We start from the raw sequence: 17,792 nt of genomic DNA on the forward strand, positions 1-17,792 counted from the left end.
AAAAATGTACCCGAAAGCATGTTTGATGTGTTTTGTTATCTGTTTAAAATTCTTTAAGTTTCTGGATGTTTTTCCTTTAGTTGAGAGGAAAGGGATTATTTTAACAATATGTAAAAACAAGGGTAAAATGATAGAAGAAAATATATTACTTGAATATATAGTACTTTTGTCTATTCAATTAAGTTTTCTATGTTAATATTTAGCACGGACAGGAGTATACTGTTAAAACTTGCAGTATTCTGTAAAAAGATTACATTAACTTTAAAATACTGATAGCTAAGCTTATTGTCATAATGTAGCACTTTCGTGTTTATTTTATGTGCCTTCCAGCACATAAGAATATTTTGTTGGACTCTTTTTGTGATATTTCACATGCTATGCTTATGATTGTATATAGGACTGATGCTCTTAAACTGTTCCGGAACTTTAGAATTGAATCGGGTCACATCGTGCAGTTTTCTTACTAGAGAAGAAAGACGATTTTTCTGATAATTGTTTGGTTTAAAGTTAAAATAAATATCTACTATCAGGTTCAATTGTTTACACTGACAATATTTTAATTTGTATAAAGACAGAAAAAGAAGTAAACCCGCACCGGAACCGGTCAGACAACTGTAAAACTCCCGTACCTTGTTACAAACAACTATCTCGTTGAAGCCTTCTATTTCGTTATATGCTCCATCTCTACGTCTCTGGGGGGAATAAGCATCTCTGAATCCCTCAGTTCCTTTTCAATACATACTACAGTGGCGTTTACAGTTTGTCATATTCCTTTCTCAGCTCAAAAATATTTCTCATCGATAGCAACTTTAGACTTTTCTTTAGATTTCAATGTTTTTGTATTTTTTGTACGCGACATTTTTGATGGAAGTATATGTATTCACTAACCAAATTAAAATATTCATCATTAATTTCTATAAAATACTGTAATGTGTGTTTAGCATGTACATTTTAAAACGAAACCGTCAAATACTTTTAAAATAGAAATATTTTATTAGCTTAACCGAACTAAATAATTAGTTAAGATGTATAGTTTTGACTAGCAAAATAATCCAAATATCTTTGCTATGAAAATTGCCGATAAAAGTTGACTGAATTGTCAAATGTTTCAGATCAATATTGCAAAACAATAACTACAAACAAATTGTTGTTATTTATTGTATCCGTTGTTTAATTTTCATCGTATAACTTTGTACGCGCATGAATAACAATTGTAAAATATTACTTGCCCGCCATGGCGGTACGCCTATCTATCAACAGCGTGTTTCATTTAAACATTTTTCTCTGTACTTTAAATTCATAACGGAAAGGAAATTGCTATGAAGTGATATATACCAGGTAAGTAAGTAAAATGAATTTATTTGGTTAAATTATCATTCAACTGAAATATACAGATAATGTTAAAGGCAGTAAAGTGCGTAATACCCTTGTTCTACCTTATAAAGTATTGTAATCGGGAAAATAAATAATAATACTTACACTATTTTTTCCAATTTTTAGCATCCAGTCTTAACATATCTTAAAACGTGAATTACCTAACATATTTAATCAGATACTGTCTATGATTGAAGTATTGTTAACATTGACACTACTGACACAAACAGATATGATCCATAAAACCAGTGCTGCCACATTCTTACCGTCTAATTTTGGTCTGCACTGTTTGCTATTTATTCAGAGTACACAAAAAATAGGTGAAAAAATGTCGTTTACAATGATTTTACTTAGAACTAGAAGTTTCAATTTACTTCGTCGAATTTAAATTGATATATGTAACATTTAGAATTGTTATTGCAGATTTCTCAAATGAAGATGTTGATTTGGGTTGTCATATTTTGTTCTTTCCTGTCACTTTCAAATGCAATGGCATCAAAAGCTTGCTGGGCCGGCTCTCAAAAACAAGAATGTCTGTAAGATAAAAATAATCAATAGTCTTAACAAATTTGTAGAAAATAATAGAAACTAATTGAATAATTCAGTTTTGTCCTTACAAGGATAAAATATTTAATTATATTTATCTTAATATTTTATTTCGAAATTGAATTGCCAAAAACTAATCGATGAAATTTGGAAGCTATATGATAATATGTTTTGAAGTGCAAACAATATTGTAATATTTAAAAGCATCTAGAATTACAAAAATCTCAATATTTCAATATTGTATTTTAAAGTGACCTATTTGTATTGTTAACATGTACACAATAAATGCCTAAATCAATCTAACAAATGTACATTTTTAATCAAAGAGAACATGTTCGTCGATGTGAGATGTAAGTCAATTGTTGTATCTATTATTATCAGGTATGACACAGTCTTACAAGGGCGAGAAGGACTGATGATAAGCTACTTTCTATCAATTCCATTTTCTCGGATTTGTTGCGAAGCCCTACGTTGTACCCTGGAGACAAGAAGGTGTGAGTTTAAATACGCTCGATGTCATGATAACAGCACAGTTAACATCCAGACTCGACCAAGACTTTTGGAACTCCAAAACATACCTACAATGATGCGTTGCAGCGATGTGCAAGGCAAGGGTGCATTTTATTGGTTTTGGTCTCAAATTGTGCAGGAAGAACCCTTTTATGACGCGGAGCTATGATTTAAAATCGATTTGATGTGTTTACAAAGTATAATAAATGCTTATGATACCTGTCTTACATTCTTGTGTTTATGTTTTTGTTTCCTTTGACACGCCCCATTACATGTATTTTTGGTTTTCGCTGAAGGTATTCTTCGGCGTAGAACTAATGTTATTTCTTTCAAACATCATTGAACTTTAATGACATTCTTGCAAAGTAGTGTGTACATTGCAGAAGAACAGAAATACAGAAAGTACAAACTATATGGCTTTCATCTTTACATAACATGTCCCTTCATTTTGACAGATTTTAAAAGGACAATGTTAGGTTCTCGTATGACCGCAATCAAGATTTGATACAAAAGGCATTTTAACAATACATATTTTAAAACAGAGTCGAGAATTAAGTTATGATGCCTGGGGTGATCGTGGACGGGGAGATAATAGCTGTTGCTGTTATTGTTTATTTGTTAATTTCTTCAGGTGAACCATTATCTATCATTTTATCGAGATACTTGAACACATATTCATACATATTTATTGCTGTATCTACATTTTCATAAAATTATATAGAAAAAGAATAGTATACATTTACTTTCAAGGGGAAAAAATCAAAATCAATTTATAGTTTAAGGCTTAATAATGTAATATGTTTGAATACTAGCATAAATGTTTTTTTTTTCTTTTATATTATTGCATTGATTGTTCGCACTGAAATGTATTTTTTACTCCGAAATTATATGTTGTACACGATGATGTACTATGTACAAAATCAAAAACTAAGTTCTCTACTGTTCTGTTATATATTGAATTGAATGTTGAAAGTGACAATTTAGCATTTAAAGTTACTAAAATTGATGTACTGACAGAAACATTAAGTTGTGCATATATCAACCTGGTAAATTAGCATTTAAAATTATTTAAACTACCGTAATGTCAGGTAAAACTAGAATGTAGTGTTTACTTTTTCTAGAATTACCACGCATGACAATTTAAAGTACTAGCAAGCTTCATTTGTCATTGTACACGAGTGATTTATATCGTTTACTTAGTTTTAAGATAAAGTGACATCTATTATCACATTTTATTCTATAAAGGCACTTGCAATCGTGAAATAAATTATGATAATTTATTCCTTGTTGTCAAATATATGTATTTGTACTTTTAGAAAAAGATGAATATGACAATGCAATGTTTCATGCAGCTTTAATAAATATTGTTGTAATTTTGATGCACTGATGCAAATTTAGTCAAAATGAGAATGTAATATAATTAAATAACAGCAAACCATACATATTTATTCCTAGATCTATGTCTGTGTTCTAAATATTTAGATGAAGTGACATTTATCATCACATTAAATTTCATAAAGACAATTGCAACCATCAAATATGATGATTTGTGCACTGTTCTCAAACATATGTATCAGCACTTTTAGAAAATGAATGTGATACTGCATTGTTTGACACTGCCTTATTTAATATGGTTGTATTGTCATAGCAAAGCATGAAGTATGACTGACTTTTTGTTGTTTAACTACTACTACTTTTGCTATATACAAATTCAGGTTAAAACATTTTTCTCAATTTCACTTGTATAGATAAAACTTAATTTTCGGTGTAGTTTTACATTTCAAAATAAAGTTATGATTGTGTTTTCGATAGACATAGGCGAAAAATACATTAAATAAATGTTCTAGATAGATTTCTGTAATTCTGATTTTTCTGTTTTACGATGTAAAATAATAGTTTTACGTTTTATTAATATTTTAAAAGTAGTGAGCCCTTAATACTCGTCCGATTATAAAGTAACCGTATACAATATTATAGTTTATTATATGATCTAAAGATAGGTGCAATCTCATTGGTCCAAACAGTAGTCAACAGCACAAATTAGAAAATCATATTAACTGGGTGTAGTATCATATTTACTAGCTGAATCTAATCTAAAATAGAATCAGACTCATATTCAATGACAATACAGCAAGGTCTACTACTTTTTATTGTTACATTTCTTTTTTATGTCATATTTCTTGAATAAAAAATCTAAAAGGTCTTTCATACATAATCAGTTTGTAATTTATCAAAAGTAAAAGTTTTATTAAATACTTGGGACTGATTTCATAGCAGTTATTTCAACATAATGTAAGCCATCAAGCATACAAGCTGACTTTTAAGGTTTTTATCTAGTGTGAAAACTAATAGTAATCAGAAACATCATTAACGTTTTCTCTTCTGTATTGATGAAGATAACAAATTTAATTTATATCATCATCAAATATAAAAATAGATTATGTAAGACCTCAATTCATCTACTAAGACGCGTGATTGTAACGGAAACGGACCACGAGTTGCATAGTGTTGGTGCTGAAAGCTTGATTACGAGGTTGCTATGTAAACAAAAACTCAGCTTTTGTAAAGAAATAAAATTATTTAGTTTATATTGCATATTATTGATTATAGAAAGGCTTTTGATGGTGTCAACAGAACTGCACTTTGGCAGAAATTAATTAGCAATAATGTTGATGGTAAATGTATAACAATCATTTATAACATGTATTTGCAAGTTTAATCTTGTGTTAAAATTATTTGTCAGAATGTTTTTACAAGTCTTACATGTGTAAGTCAGGGTGACAATTTATCTCTTATATTGTTTCCTTTATTTTTAAATCATTTAAACTATTTTATGTCACAACATTTTAATGGTCTGGCTCTACTATCAAACATTGTAAATGATACCTTTAGTGATTCTGATGTTTAAATGTATTTTAAATTGTATATTATTTTATATGCTGACGACACAGTTATATTTGCTGAATCTGCTGAAGAACTTCAAAAGGCACTAGATGCAATGTCAAATTATTTCATTTATTGCATATATAGGTAAATCCTAGCAAGACCAAAAATTTTTTAATTTTTTTTGTAAAAGATTTATGAATATCCCAGCTTTTAGTTTTGAAGGTAATGCGTTAGAGAAATTGTTGATGATTTTTCATATCTGGGTGTTAAATTCTCTTATGATGGTAAATGTGCTAAAACAAAGAATGATTTATTGGAACAGGCAAGGATGGCTATGTTTTCGATTATACTTAAGGCTAGAAAGTTAGATCTAAATCCACTTATTTGATACCTGTAACATGGTAGCACCTATATTGTTATATGGTAGCGAAGTGTGGGGAATTGAATATGTGAATATTATAGATAGATTTCAATTAACATTTTATAAGTTCCTATTAAATCTGAAACAAAGTACTGAAAATTGTATGCTTTACGGAGATTTAGGCATATATGCTTTATTTATAGAGTATGGTTTTTGTGCTTTTGGAATATGATTTTAAGGAGCAAACAAGAATCAAGTTGCCATATCTTGTAACTATGATATGTCACACACTTTGTATTGTAGAAATGTATTGAAACTCCCATGGATGAATAGTGTTTGTTAATTACAAGATTCACTGGGTTTATCAAATTATTGAATTTTTTTTAACTATTGGATAATGATGTGGTCACCTCTTCCTTGTTTAAGAAACTTGTTAAAAAATAGACTTTAATATCAGTTCATTCAAAATTGGCATTGTGAAATGCCAGAATCCAGTAAATATCTGAATTACAGAATGTACAAAGTGGATATAGATTTAAAAAGTGTTTAGATATTTTACCATTTCATTTATTTATCTACAGTATTGTATGAATCATAAATTGCCTGTTGAGTCTTGTAGATTTTGTAATATACCAAGAGAATTAAGAGGGTGTAACTTATGTAATACTAGCTCACTTGGAAATGAATATCATTTTTACAAAATGTAATTATTTAACTGTCAGTTCTTTAAAACTGATAGAAAAAAATATTATTACTAGAAAATATAGTACTTTTGTCAATTCAATCAAGTTTTCTATGTTAATATTTAGCACAGACAGGAGTTAAAACTGTTAAAACTTGCAGTATTCTGTAAAAAGATTACATTAACATTAAAATACTGATAGCTAAGCTTATTGTCATAATGTAACACTTTCGTTTTTATTTTATGTGCCTTCTAGTACATAAGAATATTTTGTGGGACTCTTTTTGTGATATTTCACATGCTATGTTTATGATTGTATATACGACTGATGCTCTTAAACTGTTCCGGAACTTGAGAATTGAATCGGGTCACATCACGTGCAGTTTTCTTACTAGATAAGAAAGACGATTTTTCTCTGATAATTGTTTGGTTTAAAGTTAAAATAAATATCTACTATGAGGTTCAATTGTTTACACTGACACTGTACATTATAAAACAAAACCGTCAAATACTTTTATAAAATAAAAATATTTTATTACGTTAACCGAACTAAATAATTAGTTAAGATGTATAGTTAAATTCTTTACACTTTGACTAGCAAAATAATTCAAATATCTATGCTATGAAAATTGCCGATAAAAGTTTACTGAATTGTCAAATGTTTCAGATCAATATTGCCAAACAATAACTACAAACAAATGGTTGTTATTTATTGTATCCGTTGTTTAATTTTCATCGTATAACTTTGTACGCGCATGAATTACAATTGTAAAATATTACTTGCCCGCCATGGCGGTACGCCTATCTATCAACAGCGTGTTTTATTTGAACATTTTTCTCTGTACTTTAAATTCATAACGGAAAGAAAATTGCTATGAAGTGATATATACCAGGTAAGTAAGTAAAATGAATTTATTTGGTTAAATTATCATTCAATTGAAATATAACGATAATGTTTAAGTCTAGTAGTTCTAGAGAGTAAAGTGCGTAATACCCTTGCTCTACCTTATAAAGTATTGTAATCGGGAAAATAAATAATAATAATATTTTTTCCAATTTTTAGCATCCAGTCTTAAAATATCTTAAAACGTGAATTACCTAACATATTTAATCAGATACTGTCTATGATTGAAGGATTGTTAACATTGACACAAACAGATAGTATCCATAAAACCAGTGCTGCCACATTCTTACCGTCTAATCTTGGTGTGCACTGTTTGCTATTTATTCAGAGTACACAAAAAATAGGTGAAAAAATGTCGTTTACAATGATTTTACTTAGAACTAGAAGTTTCAATTTACTTCGTTCGAATTTAAATTGATATATGTAATATTTAGAATTGTTATTGCAGATTCCTCAAATGAACATGTTGATTTGGGTTGTCATATTTTGTTCTTTCCTGTCACTTTCAAATGCAATGGCATCAAAAGCTTGCTGGGCCGGCTCTCAAAAACAAGAATGTCTGTAAGATAAAAATAATGCAATAGTCTTAACAAATTTGTAGAAAATAATAGAAACTAATTGAATACTATTTGTTCAGTAATTCAGTTTTGTCCTTACAAGGATGAAATATTTAAATCATATTTATCTTAATATTTAATTTCGATGAAATTTGGAAGCTATATGATAATATGTTTTGAAGTGCAAACAATGTTGTAATATTGAAAAGCATCTAGAATTACAAAATTCTCAATATTTCAAAATTATTTCTTAAAATAACCTATTATTGATAACATATACACAACAAATGCCTGAATCAATCTATCAACTGTACATTTTTTATGAAAGAAAACATACATCTATGTGAGATGTAAGACAAGTGTTGTATCTATTATTATCAGGTATGACACAGTCTTACAAGGGCGAGAAGGAATGATGATAAGCTACTATCTATCAATTCCATTTTCTCGGATTTGTTGCGAAGCCCTAAGTTGTACCCTGAAGACAAGAAGGTGTGAATTTAAATACGCTGGATGTCATGATAACAGCACAGTTAACATCCAAACTCGACCAAGACTTTGGGGACTCCAAAACATACCTACAATGATGCGTTGCAGCGATGTGCAAGGCAATGGTGCATTTTATTGGTTTTGGACTCAAATTGTGCAGGAAGAACCCTTTTATGATGCGGTACTATGATTTAAAATCGACTTGATGTGTTTACAAAGTATTATAAATGCTTATGATACTTGTCTTACATTCTTGTGTTTGTGTTTTTGTTTCCTTTGAAACGCCCCATTATAAAACATGTATTTTTGGATTTCGCTGAAGGTATCATTCGGCATGTTCATTGGTGGTAGAACTAATGTTAATTCTGTCAAACTTCATTAAATTTTAATGACATTCTTGCTAAGTATTGTGTACATTGCAGAAGAACAAAAATACAGAAAGTACAAACTTTATGGGTTTTACTTTTATATAACATGTCCCATCATTTTGACAGATTATAAAAGGACAATGTTAGGTTTTCGTATGACCGCAATCAAGATTTGATACAAAAGGCATATTAAAAATACACATTTTAAAACAGAGTCGAGAATTAAGTTATGATGCCTGTGGTGATCGTGGACGGGGAGATACTAGCTGTTGCTGTTATTGTTTATTTATTTATTTATTTATTTATTTATTTATTTATTTATTTATTTATTATGGGATATTTATGAATACGTATTCATTTTATTTTAAGCATTGTAAAAATCTGTATTTTATCCCCAATATCCTTGAAATAACTTTTTTGCATTTCTAATTTGAAATTTCGAGACATAATTTAATTTCTTCAGGTGAACCATTATCTACCATTTTATTGAGATACTGGAACACATATTCATACATATTTATTGCTGTATCTACATTTTCATAAAATTATATAGAAAAAGAATAGAATCCATTTACTTTCAAGGGAAAAAAACAAAATCAATTTATAGTTTAAGGCTTAATAACGTAATATGTTTGAATACTAGCATAAATGTTTTTTCCTTTTATATTATTGCATTGATTGTTCGCACTGAAATGTATTTTTTTACTCCGAAATTATATGTTGTATACGATGATGTACTATGTACAAAATCAAAATCAAAGTTCTGTCCTGTACTGTTATATATTGAATTGAATGTTGAAAGTGACAATTTAGCATTTAAAGTTACTAAAATTGATGTGCTGACAGAAACATTAAGTTGTGCATATATCAACCCGGTATATTAGCATTTAAAATTATTTAAACTAACATAATGTCAGGTAAAACTTGAATGTAGTGTTTACTTTTTCTAGAATTATCACGCATCACAATCTAAAGTACTAGTAAGCTTCATTTGTAATTGTCTGTACACGAGTGATTTATATCGTTTACTTAGTTTTAAGATAAAGTGACATCTATTATCACATTTTATTCTATAAAGGCACTCGTGAAATAAATTATGATAATTTATTCATTATTGTCAAACATATGTATTTGTACTTTTAGAAAAAAATTAAATGTGACTATGAAATGTTTCACTGCAGCTCTAATAAATATTGTTGTAATTTTGGTGCACTGATGCAAATTTAGTCAAAATGAGAATGTATATATATAGTATAATTAAATAACAGCAAACCATACATATTTATTGCTAGATCTGTGCCTGTGTTCTAAATATTTAGATGAAGTGACATTTATCATCACATTAAATTTCATAAAGACAATTGCAACCATCAAATATGATGATTTGTGCACTGTTCTCAAACATATGTATCAGCACTTTTAGAAAATGAATGTGATACTGCATTGTTTTGACACTGCTTTATTTAATATGGTTGTATTGTCATAGCAAAGCACGAAGTATGACTGACTTTTTGTTGTTTACTACTACTTTTGCTATATACAAATTCAGGTTAAAACATTTTTCTCAATTTCACTTGTATAGTTAAAACTTAATTTTCAGTGAGGTATACATTTCAAAATAAAGTTATTATTGTGTTTTCGATAGACATAGGCGAAAAATACATTAATAAATGTTCTAGATAGATTTCTGTAACTCTGACACTGTTGTTTCATCATTCTGTTTTAAGATGTAAAATAATAGTTTTACGTTTTATTAATATTTCAAAAGTAGTGAGCCCTTAATACTCTTCCGATTATAAAGTAACCGTATACAATTTTAAAGTTTATTATAAGATCTAAAGATAGGTGCAATCTCATTGGTCCAAACAGTAGTCAGCAGCACAAATTAAAAAATCATATTAACTGGGTGTAGTATCATATTTACTAGCTGAATCTGATCTAAAATAGAAACAGACTTATATTCAATGACAATACAGCAAGGTCTACTACTTTTTGTTGCTACATTTCTTTTTTATGTCATATTTCTTGATTAAAAAATCTAAAAGTTCTTTCATACAAAATTAGTTTGTAATTTATCAAAAGTAAAAGTTTTATTAAATACTTGGGACTGATTTCATAGCAGTTATTTCAACATAATGTAAGCCATCAAGCATACAAGCTGACTTTTAAGGTTTTTATCTAGTGTGAAAACTAATAGTAATCAGAAACATCATTAACGTTTTCTCTTCTGTATTGATGAAGATAACAAATTTAATTTATCATCATCAAATATTATAATAAATTATGTAACAACTTAATTCATCTACAGTAACTAAGACCCGCGATTGTAACGGAAACGGACCACCAGTTGCATAGTGTTGGTGCTGAAAGCTTGATTACGAGGTTGCTATGAAAACAAAAATCAGCTTAGGTAAAGAAATAAAATTATTTAGTTTTTTGTTTAAATAAGCGGGACTAAAACACTTAAAAGATTGTTGTTTTCTTCAGGGACAGCATGTTTTGTGAGTAGCTTACTGAATAGTAAGGATAAATGAGATGTTTCTTTGAAAATATCCCCCAGCGCCTTGGTTACTAAGGAAGTAATTTTGGAAGCTTACAACTGGTGCCATTTTCAGTTACAGCCGCCAATATATACCTCTCAGATGTTGGCAAACATAGCGACAGCCAATTAGAACTTGCAAACATAAAAAATGCACAAAAAGTTTCTATATGTTTTCAAAGGAATAAACATCATTCACTCGACATACATACAATGTTATACGTGTTAAACATAACAAGAGGTTCCTAAATAATGAGCGATAATCATTGAATAATCAATATATCAAAAAAAGTCTTGACATATAGAAATAATAGTTGCCAACATTTGCCAACTTTCTTACGCACAAGTGCCCTAAATTGTTCCTAAGAATTCGTCACTTTCAAATACAAAAAACAATCATCCATTATAGTATTCCATATGAAATGCAAACATATACGTTAATAATCAATTTATTTTTAATTCAATTTGTAACACGAACTTAAGTATAAGCAATTATATCAAGATGACATCAATATTCTTTTACCGTAGAACAAGTCAATATGGCCGCCATATTCAACTCGTTTTGTATGATTGTACACACAATTGTGAATTTAAACAGATACAAAATAAATCACAGTGTTATAAATTGTGTTGTCTAGGTGTAAATAATATTATTATATTACTGATAATGGAAAAAATATGGATTAAAATTCTGCAATACAGTGAGCATTACTTGTACAATTCATGTTTGGACAAAGCATATAATTCGGATCACACATATTTCAATATAATTGATTATTGCAAAAGATGGCCAAGCAGTATTGTATACCATTGTTAACTTTGAAAATGTGTCACAGTGAGGTTTCAAATGAAAAGTGACTATATTGAATGTACAAATACTTTATCTCAAGAAAGTGCAATCCTTACTTTAAAAATACATGTAGGACTTTAAAACCGTAACAGTTTACTATAAAATATACTGTGACAAAATTCAAGCATATGCTGTCTTTGTCTGGAAGATGAAAAATAAATTGAGTTATTAGAGTAACAGGTTGTCGTTTGACAATGGTTTACAAATATCAAATGATTGTCATTTTAAATTATTATGCTCAGAGTAAAGACCCCCTCCATTTGTATATCGGTTTCTCTGAAAAAGAGAGATTTTGTTCATATTTCTCTATCATTAACATCGTAGCATTTGCAGTTCCTTCAGCTGTAAAAAAAAGTAACAATAAATGTCGGATATAATGATAATAAGATCTAACAGTATCATTTGCTGATATCTGTGACTAGTGCTGTTAAATGTGAGTTTAAAAAAACTTTTATGAGATAACCACCGTTAAAACGCATACTTTGACAGATATTCAAGATATACCAACTATCAAATTCAATAGATGTAATTACACGATATTTTAAAACACGCCATTGAAAACCATGTGTTACTTTGTATTAGATCATACAAACAATTGTTATTTCAAGGAAACTTTTAATCGCGCGGCATGATTTCTTGCTTGCCTGTTTGTTTGTTTGTTTGTTTGTTTGTGTTTTCTTTTGTCCGTCCATCATCTCGTTTGATAATTTAATAATTCGCTTCTTTGTTTGATTGCTGGAATGTAAGGGATTAAAACCTTCCTAAATTGATAAAAAATGAAACTTGTACGTTACACATGTTATTTATCAAAAGGGTTTTACAATGTAAAATTTCTTATTATCTGAAAACCATAAAATAGTTTCTTGTGTTTTTTTAATTAAAGTCAAGCGCGTTCTCATTATGCATTTATTAATGCTTTCTTTCCTTGCCTTTAATGGCCACCCACAACATAAAACGGATTTGTTTGAATTAGAATAATAAATTTATAAAATTATTGTATTAATTCAAAAACTGCATGAAAGAAATATGTTTGAATGTTTATTTTCTTACAAGGGAATGGCGTATACAAAGAATTATAGCTAAACAGTTAAATGTTACTACAGAGAGCTGCAAAATTAAATGATACAGAACAGTTCATTAAGTTTCTTTTTTTTTCTTTTTACTTTCTGTTCCCCCGGAAAAATATTCAATACCTTTGTATCTATTCTATTGAGTTAAAGATCTAATAAATCTAAGCAATCGACAATCTGCATTTGTAACTCATGGCCGTCCAATATATTCCCGAATTGGATCCAAAATATATTATTTTCATATTGGACGGTAAGGTATATGTGCATTAAACGATGCTGGTCTGGTTTCCGATAAATGTAAGATTTTACTATGTATAATTTGTTTAGACAATGTTAACTGTTATTTTCATTAAAAAAAATAATGTCACCAAAGTATTCGTTGTATCAATCAAATCATAAAACTTATGTATGCATACAACAAAACCATTCATGAAATATTACCTTTTCGTCTAAAACAATTTCAACAGGGGTGTGGATATTGATTTTCGGTGGTTTTGTTGGGGGGTGATGATGATATTTCAAATTAAACGAAAGATATATAATGAAAAGGTTATTATACATGTTACTGTAAAATACGGAAAATATTTGAACTCGTGCACAGCTTGAAAAGTCATATAGGATGTCCAATATGACTTTTCAAGGTGTGTACTGGTCCAAATATATTCCCGTATTGTACAGTTAAATGTATAAAAACATATAATTATTTCTGGCGCTGATGGTTACGGGTCTGATATATGTGGCCTTTGAAATCATGGATAGGCTCAATCAAACTGACGTTTTTATTTACAATAACACTCAGTTAGTTTGATTTACAAAAACATGAGCAAATCAAATATATACAAGAAATAAATGTTTATGCCATCACTGCTTTTCACGTTTTTCAGATTCCGTGTATGTTGTACCTGTGATTTTTTATGTATAGTAAATTAGAGAAAAAAGTTCCAATAATGCATACAAATCTTGGCATACAATTATTGAATTTATTATAAAGATATGAAATAGTTATAGAATATGAAACGAGCTACATACAAGGGTATAACACTTGCTGGGGAGACATCGAGGGATGTTTCTGATATCAGGGGAATACAATGGGCTAGAAAGAACCAAGAAAATCTTTAAAACACGGAGTAAAAGGCTTTAATTGCATGGTTAGGATTTTTTTCTTTGTTCTTACTAACCCATGCTATTCAGTTCATTTTCAATAAAGATTTCGAAACTGTATAATTGATATATAACAGTGCTGTTTTTTTCGTGTATTATATGTAACAGTTGAGTCTTTGTGCACCTGTTATATATCAGTGTAGTTTTTTACAGAGTTTAAATGGGATAGAGGTATCACATATCCCTAGTAGCACAAAAAAAACAACATTTATTAGCTGGTATTGATTTATTTTTGCAAGGGATTAGATTTGAAACAAACGAGAAAGGGCACAAGAAAAGGAAAATCACTGAACATAGTAATTTTTGCTGATTTCTGTTAAAAATTATGAAATTACGATAAAACAGTTATAATATATATAACTCGTTAGTTACGCGAGATAACATTGGCTGGGCGACATCTCGGGATGTTTCTGCAAAAACAAAACCTCGTCACGCCCCGACGGCCTTGACATAAACATCTCACGAAGTTGCCCCAGCTAGTGCTGACTCGTTTCATACACATATAAAGAAACAAATGGTGTGATGATTGTTTTACCCAGTTGGTTGATCTTATAAATATGGAGGAAATATTACACCTCGGAGATCGTCCGACACGATCAAATTGAAATTGTTAAAAAGTCGGTATGATTTTAATTAATAAATATTCGATTGTAAACATATCTAAAAAGAAACGGAGCAAATGTGAAATTTTATATTAGGTAAGCGTTTGTTTTAGTTAATGAATATTCATACGTTTTATCTGTCGTCACATTCATCTTAAATGCATTTTATTGTTAACTTCATAACATTTTGTTCGAAAATCAAAACGTCTTTTAATGATTGTTTCTTAATCACATAAGGGTTTCGTCCTGCACAATCTGGGCCCAAAACCAATAAAATGCACCCTTGCCTTGCACATCGGTACACCGCATCATTGTAGGTATGTTTTGGAGCTCCCAAAGTCTTGGACGAGTCTGGATATTAGCTGTGCTATTATCATGGCATCCGGCATATTGGAACTCACACCTCCCTGTCTCCAGGGTACAACTTAGGGCTTCACAGCAAATCCGAGAAAATGGAATGCTTAAAAAGTAGCTTATCATTAGTCCCTCTCGCCCTTGCAAGACTGTGTCATACCTAAGAAGAGAGAATAATGATGTAATACATACCTTTAAAGAGAATAATATCTTTTTTATCATGAAAAATGTTTATTTTTCGGAATGTGTTTTAAAGATGTATAAAAGATATGATTACGTCCATGTATAATGAGGACAGAAGAATTGGCAACTTTATAATTTGACTTGATAACCGCTGTATGGACACATCTGCTATACAAATTTCCAGTACCGTCCATGAACAGGCCGTTTTTCGTATTCTAATTCAAAATATTAAGTTTATGGTTTTATATAATGAAATGATGAATATTTCATACTTGTTTGCACAAAATACCATTACAGTACTACAAACAAATACTTAAGAAAGAGAGCGTTAAAGTTATTCTAATACTTTATTTTGTTCATACCACTGCTTTATTTCTTACTTACACACATTCTTGTTTTTGCAAGCCGGCCCAGCAAGCTTTCGATGTATTTGCATTTGAAATTGACAGGAAAGAAAAGAATATTACAAGCCAAACAAACACCGCCATTTTAAGGAATCTACAATATCAACATAAAAAATTACACTAATTTATTAAAATTCAACGAAATAAATTAAGACTTTAAACCTTATATATAGTCACTGAGCACCATAATCTCAACTATTTTTTTCACCTTTAATAAGAAGAGAAAAAAATTCAACTTCGTCAAAACTGAGAAGATATCATCATTATTCCTCAGAAACGAATATATCATTATTACATTTATTTTCAATAAATTAAAGTTTTATAGAAATTGGTTTATATGCAGAATTTTTATTTTAGTTGGATTGTGTAGGAAGTTATAAGCTTATAGACACACTTTCGAATCCGTTCCTGGAACCAACCGGTACTGAGCAATGAGTGTAAAGTTTCTTGCTCAAGGAAACAACGACTTGCCCCATGACGGGGTTTGAACCCATACGGCTAGCGATCAATAGATTACTAGTCCGAAGCGTTAACCACTCGGCAATGCCGCCACATAAAAGGATCACAATAAGGATCAATTTTAGGATCAAGATAAATATTTGAATCAATGTTAATAGAAATTAATATTAAAATAAAAAATATAAAATAATTAAAATAATGGTTTTAGAGCACATTAGATGAAAGAATTGCTAGATATGAAATAATTTGTCATAAAAATAGCAAAATATAAACAGAGTAGCATTTTGACTTCAATAAAAATACTAAATCACTATAACTGTACTAATTGTCAAAAAGCAACAGAAGAAGGGTCAGGTTATTGGTTAATGAATAACTCTTTGGAAACTATTAAAGTATATCAAAGGTAATAATCAATTACAAAATAGAAATAAAAAACATTTCAGGGGTATAATGGGCCTTTGATAGGTATAAACATAATTAAATAAAACTAAGTAATGTAAACGAAAATCACGCAATATATGTTATATCAATTTTACCTCAAAAAGTGTTGTCACATCACGAAGTTGTAAACTCTACTGAAAGTTTTACTATATATTTTATTTATGCTAATACTTTATCGGATATTGCAAAGCAATAATATTCTCTCCAGACATTTTTAATGGTCCTTCTAAAACTGAACTTTAAAACAAGCCTTAAAAATAACGTTATTATTTAATTATATGAAATATTGAGTCTTCAAAATGTCTCAAACATTATTTAATTTATTTACCTGGTATATATCACTTCACAGCAGTGTCGCTTCCGTCAATATGAGAACATGCTATTTCATAGAATGCTTATATATAGACAAAACGTCACGTGTAATTCAAGCAAGCGTATACAAAGTTATACCATTATACCATGAAAAATAAAACTGTATATTTGACAAAAGTCATATGTTTGCAGTTTTTGTGTTTTGACTTAAAAGGGAAATGTTTAATTTAAGGTGCAAAAGTATGGCTATCTAATAATTCTTGACAATCATCAGGCCCCGTATTTACTAAGGTTTAAGAATCAGGATCAAAATCAGGATCAAATTTAAAAGCTCAAATGTTCTCCATTGTCAATCTTCAAACATAAGATATTCAATATTAAGCATGACTCGAATTTGCAGTTTTATGAACTTTAAAATAAATGTATTGTTATTTTAAAAATGCATTTAACATTGGTTCAAATATTTATCTTGATCCTAAAATTGATCCTTATTGTGATCCTTTTAGCATTTGTTTTGTTATTTGTCGGATTTATCCCAAAATAACGTTGTTTCTTTGCAGATCAGCAATGCTTTACATTTTGTGTATGTACTATTGAATTTTACCGAAATGCTATCAAACGATGAAAACAAAATCAAGATCATTTGATCCTGATCTTTCCTTAGTCAGCATGAGGCCAGCAAAAGATAGAGCAAAAATATACTTGTTCAGAAATAACACATTTTCATAAATGCACATATT

The 17,792-nt window shown here is 29.4% G+C and overlaps 3 long non-coding RNA genes across 3 annotated transcripts; 2 read left to right on the forward strand and 1 right to left on the reverse strand.

The window, feature by feature from the left end:
• The first annotated feature begins 1,229 nt into the window (after positions 1-1,229).
• On the forward strand, positions 1,230-2,654 carry LOC132724495 (uncharacterized). Its single transcript, XR_009624918.1, has 3 exons — positions 1,230-1,338; positions 1,798-1,910; positions 2,302-2,654. It is a non-coding gene; the product is annotated as an uncharacterized LOC132724495 (long non-coding RNA).
• A 4,467-nt stretch (positions 2,655-7,121) lies between these two features.
• LOC132724496 (uncharacterized) lies at positions 7,122-8,762 on the forward strand. Its single transcript, XR_009624919.1, has 3 exons — positions 7,122-7,252; positions 7,712-7,824; positions 8,202-8,762. It is a non-coding gene; the product is annotated as an uncharacterized LOC132724496 (long non-coding RNA).
• A 5,390-nt stretch (positions 8,763-14,152) lies between these two features.
• Positions 14,153-17,450, reverse strand: LOC132724494 (uncharacterized). The gene is made up of 3 exons (XR_009624917.1): positions 17,069-17,450; positions 15,821-15,934; positions 14,153-15,413 (listed from the first exon to the last, which is right to left on the reverse strand). It is a non-coding gene; the product is annotated as an uncharacterized LOC132724494 (long non-coding RNA).
• Positions 17,451-17,792: the final 342 nt, after the last annotated feature.

This window comes from Ruditapes philippinarum, unplaced genomic scaffold, assembly GCF_026571515.1.
Source record: "Ruditapes philippinarum isolate M1 unplaced genomic scaffold, ASM2657151v2 ctg977_1_1_1_1, whole genome shotgun sequence".
NCBI lineage: Eukaryota > Metazoa > Mollusca > Bivalvia > Venerida > Veneridae > Ruditapes > Ruditapes philippinarum.